Source organism: Halichoeres trimaculatus, unplaced genomic scaffold, assembly GCF_033239565.1.
Source record: "Halichoeres trimaculatus isolate MK-OKI-2021-1 unplaced genomic scaffold, fHalTri1.1 fHalTri1_scaffold_1, whole genome shotgun sequence".
Lineage (NCBI taxonomy): Eukaryota > Metazoa > Chordata > Actinopteri > Labriformes > Labridae > Halichoeres > Halichoeres trimaculatus.
The window spans coordinates 17,627,876-17,638,515 of record NW_027437179.1 but is presented as its reverse complement, the minus strand read 5'-3'; positions in this window follow the sequence as shown (position 1 = coordinate 17,638,515).

The window sequence follows — 10,640 nt, the reverse complement described above, 5'->3', positions numbered from 1 at the left end:
ATCCCTCAAGAAAAGGCATGTTGAAGCTTGTTCGAAGTTTTCTAAACAGCATCTTGACAAGCCTGCAGAATACTGGGAGAATGTTGTCTGGTCAGATGAGACCAAAATTGAACTTTTCGGCTGTCATACTACATACCATGTTTGGAAGAGAAATGGCACTGCACATAACCGAAAAAAAGAACACTATACCAACAGTGAAGTTTGGAGGTGGAAGCATCATAGCATGGGGTTGTTTCTCATCTCATGGTTCTATCTCATGGTTCTATGCGGCTCTATCAATGGATAGAGCCGCATATTGTGAAATTCTTGATATGAATCTGCTGCCATCCACCAGGATGATGAAGATGAGATGTGGCTGGACCTTCCAGCAGGACAACTATCCACGGCAAAGTTGACTCTCAAATGGTTTCAAAAAAAGAAAACCAATCTGTTAGAATGGTCTAGTCAATCATCTGACTTAAATCCAATTGAACATTTGTAAAAAGAACTAAAGAAAAGGGTTCACCAGAGGGCACCAAAGAATATTCCAGATTTAAAGACAATCTGTGCAGAGGGATGTGTCAAAATCACACCTGAGCAGTGTGGGCAATTAGTTAAAACACACAAGAAGTGTCTGGAAGCTGTCATTGCAATCAAAGGCTTCTCCACTAAGTATTAGATGAGTCTCAGTTAGCTTGTTCAATACTTTTTTCTGTGTTTTCGCACTTAATTCCACATAATCATTATTTATGGACCTGAATGTCATGATTTCTTTTCATGTGTGGATTTTTTTTAGGTTAATACCAATGTCTGGTAGAAATTTAGTTTGAATTGCATCTTCGGAAATACATGTGATGAGAAAAAAGTTGACACGTTCAATACTTATTTTCCACACTGTTTATATATCTAGAGCCGCGGATTGCCGACCTCTGACCTATCTGTTGTGCTGATGCTTGCTTACATTCTCCTGAAGTGCAGCAGGCTGATGGAAAATAACTGGATCTGGTCAGTGGGCACAGCCTTGGCACTTCAGGATACAAAGTCTTTGACAAAAACAGAGGATAGAGGATCTCTGTATCATATCTATATCTTATTCTTACAAATAACCTCAAGGGCACATTCGCTGTTGCACAGTCTGGCAGAGGAAGGGTGTTGAAACCCATTGGCCCTGGAAATCAATGTCACTTCCTAACCTCCTGACAAAGATTCTGGCACATCTTTGTTTGTTTATTTGTTTAATTCTTAACTTTCTATGAGCTGTTCCATTACATCAGAGAGGTTGACCAATGACAGCAAAGACCCTTTAATAGTGCAAAACAGTACCGTACAAGCCAATCAAGCAAGCATATTTTACATTTATTAAAAAATACATATTTATCTGCCATCTCTGACCAAGAGGAGTGTGCTTGAAAAAAAAAAACACACTTGTGTTTTAGGAAAAATACTGAATATTTAGATTATTTTTCAGCTCTTATGTTGCATAAATATAAAGACTGAGCAGGAGACGATATTCAGCCTTGCCCAGGGGCACATCATTGTATATACAGTAGAGTTAGTTAGAAATGCATTAATGTACAGGGAGAAAGAGGTGTGAGTAGGATGGTAAGCTGCAAGTAGGAAGCAGTGAAGCAGGTTTCATTGCCTCTTTTTGCGGCCTTGCAGTGAAGTCATTGATCTGCCCCCACAAAGAGGAGGGGCAGCTGATCACACTTGGGAAATCATCTTTGACCTGAGATGCCACCAGTGGATTCCGATACGTAAAAATGGGCAAAGGTAATGACTGTTAAGGGAAGAGGACAGCTCTGGGAGGACTGTCGGCATAGATTTCTTGGATTAGTATTTGGGGGCGACGGTGCAGTGTGACTAAAGCTGTGCTTGGGACCACTGGAAGGTAATTAATGACAAACGCTTGTAATGCACGGTGTGCTGTCGTAAAATGCCAATGCTGATGCGATGTAGTGAAGGTTATCCGGGCAGACCAAGCACAGAAACTCATTTCATTAGACTGGTGTAAGTCAATACCTCTGGTTCTTTTCTCCACATCTCTCCTACTAGTTTTATCTGCCGGATCTTGTTTCTCCAAACCTCTTCACTGAAGATTCATCCCATTACAGTCCAGAGGAGTCAATTTACTGGCATGCTTTAATAAATTAGTCGAAACACAGGACTTAGCTGGAGATTGGAGCTGATTGCACCCTTGTTCTATTCATTTGCACAGACCTTGGTTAATTGACTCCTGAGCAGCGATCCATTGGACATTCACTATCTTCTGCCAACCTCCTCCTGACCCAAGTCATGGCAGGGAACAAAAGAGCAGCCCTTTGTTTAAATGAAAGGTTTGTTTTAACATTGAGGTGTGCACAAGTACTCCTGTGCAAATCAGATTGGGAGAAAGAAAGAGAAGAAGCAGCCTGATGAATTTATCTTGTTCAGTGGTAATGTGGAAGACAAGTAAGGTGGGAGATGAGATCAGCAGCAGAAAAGTGAAAGTTAAGATTGATGCAGATAGCAGAATGTGTTCAATACAAGTCAGAAATTGATTCATAGCTCAATAAAAGGAGAAAATGTGCAATAAATGTGTCTAATTCTCTGGTGATACATAGACAGCTGCAGCGTCTTATCTCACTAGTTGTAGCCCAAGATGCGAGGAATGAACATATAAAGAGCAGAATCTTCATCAAATCACTTTTCCCTTTGAGGTGATCAGTCACACATGCTGTAAATGTGTTCTGCATGTAACATAAGACAAAAAAACAACAACTCAACTTTTGGCTCTTGACTGGTCTTAAACTAACCCAAAGACAGAGTAACATGGCTTTGGACTATAGGTAACTAATTTCTTAAGGCCTTTGCACACTGAGTCCGTTTTTTTTGTGCAAAGCTTTTGCGTGTTGAAAAATAAATTCCATCCCATGATATGTCATTCATGTTGGCACACCAGCCCCGAAACTTTTGTTCATCATTGTTTTTTTTGGAACAGGTTAGGGTTTGTTTGTTTTTTGGCCTTTTTTCACTTCTGCCCAGCCTGTTTCCAGGGTAGTTTGACTATTCATAGTCTCCGTAGGCTATTTGCAACATCACATTTTCACATTTTCTGACATATTTTCTCTACACATTTTGAGCAATGTTGAAATGATAAATGAAAATTTGTGTGTGTGTGTGTGTGTGTGTGTGTGTGTGTGTGTGTGTGTGTGTGTGTGCGTCTGTGTGCAACAGCCATGGACTGTATAAAACATGGACGTGGTCTCGCCGATGTCATCCGTCTGTTTCTGAAACAGAAAATGAAGCACATCGGCCATAGCGGCCATATTGTTAGTGGCAAAGGCTTTGCTTACAGCCATAGGGCACCTGACGGTCACGTGACCCTCAGCTGTGCCTCTTATTGGGGGGGCTTGCAATCTTAATATCCTCTGAACGGCTGAGTTAGAAAAAAATTCACCCCCCGTACAGTGTGTGCCAGTAGTAAAATTAGTGACTCAGACAGGAGACGTTTTTTGAACCAGTCTGTAAATAGGTTGATTTTTGCTTTGAAAATGGCTTTTTTTTGGTTTGGTGTGTATGTGACTTCCGGTGCTTCCGGAGCCAGCCTCAAGTGGACACTCAAGAAACAGCAGATTTTAGCACTTCCACATTGTCTCATATTCTTAGACTGGAGGTTGCCACTTGGTGACGGCGTGTCTGTGTGCCTGTGCCTGTGTGTGTGCTTCATGATTCCATTTTTTGCGTACTGTGAATTTTCGCAAGTAATACAAAATAAACGCATCAGAGACAGTGTACAAGGTGTCTGTGCATGTCTTTTTTTTTGGGGGGGGGGGATTACGGATCCAAAAAAACACATCAGAGTGCAAAAACCTTCAGTGCTGGCAACTGTCTTCCTCCATCACTAGTATGTATTACTCAATTAGAATGTGTGTTTACTTTAACTGTATGCCTCACATTTAACTTTCACCAAAACTCCGGTCCCAGAATCAAAGGTAATGGTTGGCCAATGTTATGGAGTTTACCGTGTAGGTACAATTGCAAACCAATGAAGGTTTACCGACAGTTCAACTTGTGATTTCAGCAGAAAGAACTGAATTTTTTCCAACAAAACTGCAAGGGACTGTGCAAAAATAGACTCAAATAGTCTCACTGATGTCACCCATAGGTTTCTGATGAAGCACCACGAGTGCCCTATGATTATGGCTGTCATTTTGTGATTGCTTACTCAACCTCTTTAGCCGAAACACTCATGAAACAAGCAACTGCATAAAGTTGAGGTAGCTGAAAACTTGGCACAGTGGAATGCTGCCTCAAACAAAATCCAAGAGCTGATTGTTTGCTTTGCTTTCATTTACAGTCACTGGACACTTTATCAGGTACACCTTAGTTGGACCCCCTTTTGCCTTTGGAATCTTAATGAAACATTCTTCAGTAATTGTTGTCTACATTGACATGACAGCATCACGCAGTTGCTGCAGATTTGTCAGCTGAACATCTATGATTAGAATCTTCCGTTCCACCACCTTCTAAAGGTGCTCTATTGGACTGAGATCTGGTAACTGTGGAGATGATTTGAGCTTTGTGACATGGCGCATTATCCTGCTGGAAGCATCCATCAAGAGATGGGTACACTGTGGTCACAAAGGGACAGATATGGTCAGCAAAAATACACAGGTAGGCTGTGGACAATAAACCCTGCTCAATTGGTACTAAGGGGCCCAAAGTGTCAAGAAAATATCCCCAACACCATTACACCACCAGCAGCAGCCTGGACTGTTGATATAAGACAGTATGGATCCATTGTTTTGACAATTTCATATTTATCTTCTATTGTCCAGTTTTGGTGAGCCTGTGTGAATTGTAGCCTCAGTTTCCTGTTCTCAGCTGACAGGAGTGTCACCTGGTGTGGTCTTCTACTTCAAGGCTGGATGTAGTGTGTGGTCAGAGATGGTCTCCTACTGGACTTGCTTTGGAAATCCAAATCAGGCTGAAAGCAGGAGATTCATTGTTGTGATGCCTTTGACCAAGGCCTAGGAGACATTGACTTTCTTTATAAATATACATTTAAACTAATTTATTCACAGTGACTGCATACAAGTATGTTCAAAATAATAAATTGGCAACTAGAAAAGCACTCAGAGAGCACAGACCTCAGCCAAGCATACTGTGATTGTCGCGTAACACTGTAGTCCTACTTTAATGTTATACTCCCTTTCAGCAGACTGTCTGCTACCATTTGGTGTTAGTTGCTGGTTTGTACGATAATTTGTTACCTGAAAGTGTTGAAAGTTATGATGGCCCAAGACATTTTTCTTATTCCAGATCTTTGAATATTGTCAGGATCTGGATCGTATTTTTGCATCTGTCAGAAATTATCATGACCTTGTATTGTATTGTTTTGCAAAGCAATCTGACCATTTATTGTGGATTTATATACACATATGGTGAAAACAGCCCTATCTTACAATGATAAAGAATCCTTTAAAAGTCCTGGATCCAAACAGTGATCCAGATCACCTCCAAAACTTAATCACTTCTTCCTCTTCCCATTTCGAACATTTGCTGAAAATTTCATCAAGATCTGTTTGTTACTTTTTGAGTTATGTTGTTCACAGACAAACAGACAGACAGCCCGACAATCTCGCCCAAAAACATAAACGTTTTTCATGTCACTCTGTGTGTTACAGAGTTATCGTAGCCTGGTTGTCGGTGACTCTCTTTGTTGGTCAGTAAGTTTTAACTAATGCATGATTCATAAACAAGCAGATGAAGAGGCTTAAGATACTACTTGTACCATTTGAAAAAGTGTCTATAAATGTACAGAAATGCTCTAAACAGACAAATATATTGGAGTAAGTTTTAAAAGTGCAGACGGGTTTAGAGTTAAAGCTACATAAGTCTTATCGGAGGGGTTGCAGACTCTTTTTATTCAATCCCACCAGCAGCGACTTTTTTCAAACCACAAGAGGAGAGAAATTCTTGCTGACTGCCACTTCACCGTGTGCTGTAATTTTCACTCCTTCTTTCAATCCAAAAGCGTATCACACAGCACTGACAGTGTTGTGCAACTGTGACTGTCTAGGAGATTGAGCTCAGCATCCCCTCGCTTGAATTTCTGCCAGGGGTCAAAGGTGACAGATGAGCTTGTGACAGGTGAAGCAGGAACTTGTCAGCAGATGTGTCACAGAAACAGAAGTAGCCATGGCAATAAAGTATGTACATGTCAGCTCTGGAATCCTGAACATGACCTGTTCCTCATTTATCATGATCCTGCTATGGCTGTGCCAGCTTGAGAAAGTGCAACTGAATAAAGCAGGCAAAACAACAACACATCTTGTGGAGTGATATTGAATGATGCTTGAATTGAAGTAGCTGTGCTGACTCCAAATATTTTCCACTACTTTTAAACATGCTGCATGAATCTCATCCAGGGCCAGCGCTTAGAGACGCACAGTTTTAGAAGCAGGGTATTCGATTTCACTCATAAATGTTTAAAATCCAGCAATATTTATGATCATCCACTTTTATGGCTAATCTATAGCAGAACCATTAGGCATGCATTAGCGAGTGAAGTATATTTGACCTAATCCTGGTCCTCATTGAGAAGTCAATAGCCTGCATTAATCCTGCCTAAATAAAAACTATGGCCCAGAAATGGTTTTGCACCAGTCACTTGAGTACCACTTTCAAGACCCCCTCTCCCCACCGCCTGCTAATTGGGACATTCATAACTTGAACATGATCTCTCTGTGGCTATTTTGAACCTCAGAGACAAAGAGGAGGAGGCAACAGAGGGGGAACAAGAGACGGACAAAGAGGTGGACAGACAGTAGCATTAGGGACAGATGAATTGCTACCTGTATCCATAAAAGTGACTCTGCTTCATCCAGCTCCTTAAAATCAGAAAGCACACGCTTCCATCTAATTACCTCTCCTTGAAATGACCCGAACGTCTATGACTTTGACTATGATTTCAGCTTGAGCTAGATTCTCTCCAGCCCTAACTAGGCTTATCAAATTTGTGTTTTGATAATTACATCAAAGAAGAGAGGAGAAGTAGAAAAACTGGATCAGTGGCGCCATGGCAGCCTCCATCAAAACAGCCTAAAAGGCAATGCGGTGTCCTACAGAGTGTACCTCAAAGGGACAAACTAAAGTAAGAATGAAACAGTTTCCAAATGCCACAGTGTGTTTTTACTGCAACTCACTGCTGAGTTACACACACAGCTGGTGAGTGTGACAAAAAGAACAATCCAAGCTTTTCACAAACGCAGAATAAAATCTTCCTTTCTAACTCCTGATTTTCTCACTTTAGAAGACAGAAAATTCTGTCGGCGTGGTTCCACCGTCCTCTCTTTGACAGCTGACTGGTATGGTACAAACCAAAGCTGCTGCAATATCATAGCTTTGGGCGTCTGTGCTGTGTTTGTGAGATAAATTGTGACATGTGGAATAGTCTCCACAGAACTCCACCTCTTTTGTCACCTAGTCAAACTCTCAGGCGACTCTGGATCAGGCGTCTCAGTGAGGTGGATGGAGACACAAGGGCTGGGATGCCTGTCAGGATGTGTTCCCAGAAGCCCTCAGCTGCTGCAGCTTATCATGCCCTCTGGTGTGTTATATCTTCACTTCTCTCATCACGCCCAGAGATCTACTGAGGCATACAAAGAGAAACCTTTAGGAAAATGATTGCCTCCGTTGAACTGTTAGGTGTTAAACGGCTACCTTCCAAAAAATGCACCAGATAGGTTTCAGCCATGGAAACATTGTCAAGACGGGCTAATGAGAAAAGACGTGCTAAACGGCTTAAAATGCAAATATCCTTTGCATTTCCCCCAGAGCTCTAAGATGGTTTTTCCCAGTGCTTTAAAGTGGTTTGAGACGCTCCATGTCTACAATTTGAAAGCAATTTATGGACATATTGACCCATGAAAATCACATGCAAATGGGATCAATCATGCCCAGGTTAAGTGAGCGATCTTGGCAGCAAGTAAGAACTTTATGGCTCGCGAAACAGCAAATGGATGGCTTGACGAGGCCAGCTTGAGTCCCCTTTTTTTACTTTCTCTCTCACTCTACTTCCTCGATAACTCAACCCTGGCATGAATATAAATGGAGACTGGTGAAGAGCAGGGACCGGGTGCTGGTGAATGGCTTTCTGCTCGGCCTCTGACAGCAGCGCTCCCCTAATGGGTTCAGCCTGACTGGATTCAATCATGTCCCCTGATACCCTCTGAAGAGGATGCAAATTGTCAATCAGACCTCTCCCTCCCTCTGCTCATGCTGTCCGGTCTTTGGCTGCTGTCTTTACCTCGTTCCCCCTGATCATCCTGCCATCATTCACCTTGCACTTACTCCTTGCTTTCTCCTCTTTTAGCCTTTTACATATTAGCCTGCTTTTCCATAAGGTCTGTCTCAATCTGCCCTGGAAACATTGACGTGAATATCATCCAAGAACGAACTAATGAGTGCAGAAAAGGTCATGTACATAAAAATCTGATGAAAAAATGTGCCATTCAAGGCTGCTTTTGTCATAGACTGTTTGAGTCATGGCATTTCAAGTTGATGAAAAGCCTGTTTTCTGTCAAATACTTGGGAAAATAAATAGAAAATTTACATAAAAGTATTTCCATTAAAGAGAGAGAGGTCTACTGACTTTCCAAACATTGGCAGCCCAGGAGAAACAAGCAAGAATATTATGCTTTTGTTTTCCTTTTAGACAAACAAAGGGAGATGACATGTTATGATTTGTAAAGGTTAACGTATTTATTGAATTGCTTCATAATGCAATCATAGTTCATTAGCCTCACATAAAAGTAATCAAGTAAGAAGACTCCTGCTGGGGTGCAAACATGGTGAATGGGTATTTAAATACATTTCTGCATTGAAGGACAACTCAGTATACCCTGTGGGCAGCAGATGCTTCTTTTTAGATCTGAGAAATTTTATCATGTCTCATCAATGTGTGCAAAAATACAAAACACAAGCTCAAGACTCAACTGAAACACAAATATCAAGGTAGAAAAGATTTGGTGGGATATCTGTAAAAAAGAAAAACAAGTCAGCAGCAACACAGGTGGTTTGTCTAAGCCTCTGAAATGTATGTTGTCGTTGTTGTTTTTGTTTGTTTTTTTTGATGTCTTGATTCCTCCATTAACAAATTATTTTTGGTAATGGTTTCTGAAATATAAGATCATGGAAAGACAAATATGAAAGGATAGCCGACTCTTCTTGCTAAGTTTTTATAAGTTAATGAGACAGTTGTAAAAAGTAAGCGCATTTCCAGCAGCTGTATAAAACATGGATGTAGTCTCCCTGACGTCACCCATCTGTTTCTGAGATGGAAAATGAAGCAAATTGGGTATCGCAGCCATATTGGAAGTGGCAAGGGCTTTGCCCACAGCTAAAGGGCACCAGTCAGTTACGTGACCTGAGCTGCGCCTCTGATTGGGCAAGCTCACGATCTTAATATCCTCTGAACTACTGAGTTAAACTCAGACAATTCAGACAGGAGACGTTTTTTGAACCAAGCTGTAAATGGGTTAAAGGATAAGTTCAGTCAATACAGCTTTTACATTGTTTATAGAATGAAGTAGAACAAAATACTCACCCAGAAGGCTATCCCGATCCAAGCAGTGCTTCGGGAGATATTTAGATCCAAAATCATGCAGCCGACGTCCGTATAATGTGATCCATCGGGGCATAGACAGCACCGCTCCTAAAACTGCATTAATCGTCCAAAAACTCATGTTTTTCACCAATATTCCACCATGGTCCGGGTTAGTCCTCTGCTGCAGTTTGTGTCACTCCAGACAGCACTGTGTGGCTGTAATGACCTCTGAACTGACCAAGACTTTAAGTTTGCCTCTCTGTGCATGCGCAGTACTCTCTGGAGAGCTGACTCCACTTCCTCCTTTCTTTGAGGGGCTAATGTAAACAAAGTCTTCGTCACTTCAGAGGTAGCAGATTTTAGCACTTTCTCATTGTCTCATATTCTTAGATCGAAGGCTGCAGCTTGGGAAATTGTTGCAAAACGAGGGGTAGATTTTCAAGGTTTTGTTAATAATTTAATAGTAGAACTAATTTTATAGGAGAACACTAAAAGGCTTGTCTTACATGATCCGACACCTCAGATGTTCATCCCTCTATCCAACACTGTCCCTGCTGGCAGATTTTTTTTAACTTGTTACAAGCAATACAGAACTTATTTTTGTCTTCAAATAACTTGTCACAAGACATTTTTCTGGACTGGTAAAGTGAATATTGCTCATATTAAGTCCAAAAAGACATTTTGTACTGAAAATAAGACAGAAAAACTTGATAAGATTTCAGTTTTTTTTTTCCAGTGCTGTATAACAAATTAAAAGCTGGCCATCCACCAAAATCTGTGTTTGTTCATTGTTCGGAGTTCAATTTCATAGTTAAGTGAAACGTGATTTGGCATCAAAATGTGTTGTTTTATTCTGAAAATCAACCACATTTTGTAATGTTGTTTCGGTGTCTGACTTCATGTCCCATTTGTACTGCTCTGTGCAAATTTACAGGTCATGCTCCAGCATCCAGCCCAAAAAGAAGCCCTGCATATTAACTGCAACTCAACAGAAAATAACCTGTGGAAGCCTGTGCTTTGACCGAAAGTGAAACCTATCAGCTCAGGTGCTGTTATGGAGCAGAGACAG